Raw genomic sequence first — 4,093 nt, 5'->3', positions numbered from 1 at the left:
ATATCTCTTGGATTCCTGATACACGATGCATGGTTGATCGCCTGACTGAAGGTCTAACCTTGTCTGTGGTATTCTTAGTAGGATTCAATGATTGAATGACTGTGACGTGCTTCAAACTCCTGAGGGCGGGGCGTTAGTGACAGACGCAAAAGAATCACTGGATTCTATTCCGACATGATCGAGAACTGACAACTGAATAGCCGTGCTGTGACAGGGTGCGTTGAACATTTCCACTGAGTGGATGGGAGGTAGCCACTGACAACGGTGAAACCCTTGCATAAGCTTGCCATGGAAAGGAGTAAGAAGGATTGGATGAAGACAGTAGGAAAGCAGAGAGACGGAAGGGACAAGCATCTTCATACGCTTATCTGAAATTCCTACCAATGAATTACATAAGTATCTCTATCTTTATCTTTATGTTTTATTCGTATATCATCATTCATATCCATTTGAGTCTGCCTGACTAAGATTTACAAGATGACCACAGCTTGCTTCATACCAACAATCTCTGTGGGATCGACCCTTACTCGCGTAAGGTTTATTACTTGGACGACCCAGTACACTTGCTGGTTAGTTGTGCGAAGTTGTGTTTATGCCATGGTATTGAACACCAAGTTTTTGGATTCATTACCGGGGATTATTTGATTTGTGAAAAGTATTGATCACAATTTCGCATACCACCAGCCCCCAAAGTCTAAGAACCCAAAGTCTAAGGATGGATCTAAGATAAAAGACGAAAACCAAGATGGAACCAAGATGTCTAATACAATAGTAAAATGTCCTATTTATACTAGACTAGCTACTAGGGTTTACAGAAATAGGTAATTGATGCAGAAATTCACTTTTGGGGCCCACTTGGTGTGTGCTTGGGCTGAGCTTGAGCTTTACACGTACAGAGACTTCTTTTGGAGTTAAACGCCAAGTTGTAACGTGTTTTTGGCATTTAACTCTGGTTTGTGACGTGTTTCTGGCGTTTGACTCCAGAATGCAGCATGGAACTGGCGTTGAGCACCAGTTTGCGTCGTCTAATCTCGAATAAAGTATGGACTATTATATATTGCTGGAAAGCTCTGTATGTCTACTTTCCAACGCCGTTAAGAGCGCGCCATTTGAAGTTTTGTAGGACCGGAAAATCCATTTCGAGTGTAGGGAGGTCAGAATCCAACAACATCAGCAGTCCTTTGTCAGCCTTTTATCAGAGTTTTGCTCGAGTCCTTCAATTTCAGCTAGAAAATACCTGAAATCACAGAAAATCACACAAACTCATAGTAAAGTCCAGAAATGTGAATTTAGCATAAAAACTAATGAAAACATCCCTAAAAGTAGCTAGATCCTACTAAAAACTACCTAAAAACAATGCCAAAAAGCGTATAAATTATAACAAAAGTGGGCCCCGGAAGTGGATTTCTGCAGTTAAACTTATTTCTGTAAACCCTAGTAACCAGTTTAGTATAAATAGAACTTTTTACTATTGTGTTTTCATCTTTGGATTATCTTTTGATCCTTTGATCACGTTTTGGGAGGCTGGCCATTCGGCCATGCCTGGACCACTATCACTTATGTATTTTCAACGATGGAATTTCTACACACCATAGATTAAGGTGTGGAGCTCTGCTGTTCCTTGAGTATTAATGTAATTACTATTATTCTTCTATTCAATTCAAGCTTATTCTTATTCTAAGATATGAGCTGCATTTCAACATGATGAATGTGATGATCTGTGACACTCATCATCATTCTCACCTATGAACGCGTGACTGACAACCACTTCTGTTCTACCTTAGATTGAGCGTGTATCTCTTGTCTGTGGTATTCCGATTAGGATCTGAGATGGGATGACTATGAGGAGCTTCAAACTCGCGAGTGATGAGTAGTGACAGACACAAAAGAATCACTGGATTCTATTCCAACATGATCGAGAACCGACAGATGATTAGCCATGCTGTGACAGCGCATTTGGACAATTTTCACTGAGAGGATGGGAAGTAGCCATTGACAACGGTGACGCCCTACATACAGCTTGCCATAGAAAGGAGTAAGAATGATTGGATGAAAGTAGTAGGAAAGCAGAGATTCAGAAGGAACACAGTATCTTCATGCGCTTATCTGAAATTCCCACCAATGAATTACATAAGTATCTCTATCTCTATTTTATGCTTTATTTATCTTTATATTTGAAAACCATTATAACCATTTGAATCCGCCTAACTGAGATTTACAAGATGACCATAGCTTGCTTCATACCAACAATCTCCGTGGGATCAACCCTTACTCACGTAAGGTTTATTACTTGGATGACCCAGTGCACTTGCTGGTTAGTTATGCAAAGTTGTGACAAAGTGTGATTCACGTTGAAAGCTCCAAGTCTTTGGCGCCATTGTTGATGATCACAATTTTGTTCACCAAAGCACGCGACCGCATCAAAGGAGAATTGGCGAAAAAGGGGATTTGAATAGGAAGTCACACGGGAGCGTGGCTGGAAGCGCGCCTTTGGCACCAATACATGCACGCGAATGCATCCCTGACGCGTCCGCGTCGATTGCAAATCCAACCCTCCACGCGTGCGTCACCCACACGCACGCGTGACCCTGCAAAATCGATGTAAAGGGGTGCATGGCAGCAAGTTATGATGGAGTAGGGCTGGAATGGTGCTAGAAGCACAAAGCCCCATCGCGCGAATGCGTACCTCACGCGTCCGTGTCATTTTAAAAGAAAGGCCATTCACGCGTGCGCGTCACCCACACGCACGCGTCACCCTAAATTTTGACAAATAGGCGTTTGAGACAGGGAGTTGCGCAAGCGCGCGGCTGCTCTCGCGCCACTAGCGCAAATCAAGTCACGCGTCCACATGACTGACACGTTCGCGTCACTTGAAGATTTTGGAAATCACGCAAATGCGTGAGCCACGCGTCCATGTCACATTCGACGCACAGTACGCCGGATATCTTATCGTTTCCCCAATCCTATTTCTCTCTTCTCCCTTTTTAATTCTCTCTTATTCCTTCTTTCTTCCTTATCCTTTCTTACTTTCTTCCTCTTCATCTCTTTAACTTCTCATCCTTCTTCACTTCCATTCTATTTTACTTAATTTATTTGCATACTTTTATTCATTGCATTTTAATTTTGTGCATTTTTCTATTGGTGTTAAATTTTCTTATTCAACTGTTGCATCTTTTCTTACATTACTCTGGTGCTTCATGACTTGTTTTATTCTGATTGGGTATTATTATTCAGAAGTCAATGCTAATCTTTTATGATACTTGCATTCCATTTGCATTGCTATGCATTTACACTGTCTTTCATTGCCCACACTCTTCCCCCATTGTTGTAAATTTTTGTACTCTTGATTTGCCATGTGCTTCTACTATTTTCTCGCTTGCATGTTGTAGCTACTATGTAATTGAGACCCTTATTATTTTGCATTAACCCACCCATACTTTATTTATTTTCTTATCTTTATTTCTAGGTTATTTTTCTTCTTTTCCTCTTCTTTCAGGATGGCCACCAAAGAAGGAAAAGGGAAAGCTCTAAATGCGGAGACAAACAAGTCCATCTGCACAATCCTTAGAGAAAAGCGTCAATTGTAGCAACCCGTCCACTTGCATATCTTAGCATGCACCGAGGACGGTACAATCTTTAAGTGTGGGGAGGTCGATACCAATCTCCATGGGTTAGTTATTTCCTATCTCAACACCAATGTTTAATTTTCTGTGTTAGTTCATTGTTGCACTTGCATGTTTGATTGCATATTTTCTTGATTTTGTGCATATTTTACCACTTGGTTGAAGTAATATTTTCTTTTTCAAAAAAACTTTTATAGCATTTCACTAATTTGGATTAAAATTTTTGAGAAACTTGTTTGAAGAAATATTATTTTGGAACATGGTTTAGAGCTTGAACACACAAAATCAGTGAGATTTTGAACCTATTTGATTGGTTGCATTTTACCAACCAATATATTTTATTTTTAGTGTGTGTTTTTCTCTCTAAAATTGTGATCTATATCTTGCTTGATTCTATATTTCTATGGTTTAATGTATGCATATAATTATATGATTGAGGCCTTTTTTCACTTAGCTTACATACCCATATG

This window comes from Arachis duranensis, chromosome 1 (assembly GCF_000817695.3).
Source record: "Arachis duranensis cultivar V14167 chromosome 1, aradu.V14167.gnm2.J7QH, whole genome shotgun sequence".
In the NCBI taxonomy this organism is placed as follows: Eukaryota; Viridiplantae; Streptophyta; class Magnoliopsida; order Fabales; family Fabaceae; genus Arachis; species Arachis duranensis.
The sequence above is the reverse complement of the archived record's forward strand: the minus strand, read 5'-3'. Positions refer to the sequence as shown.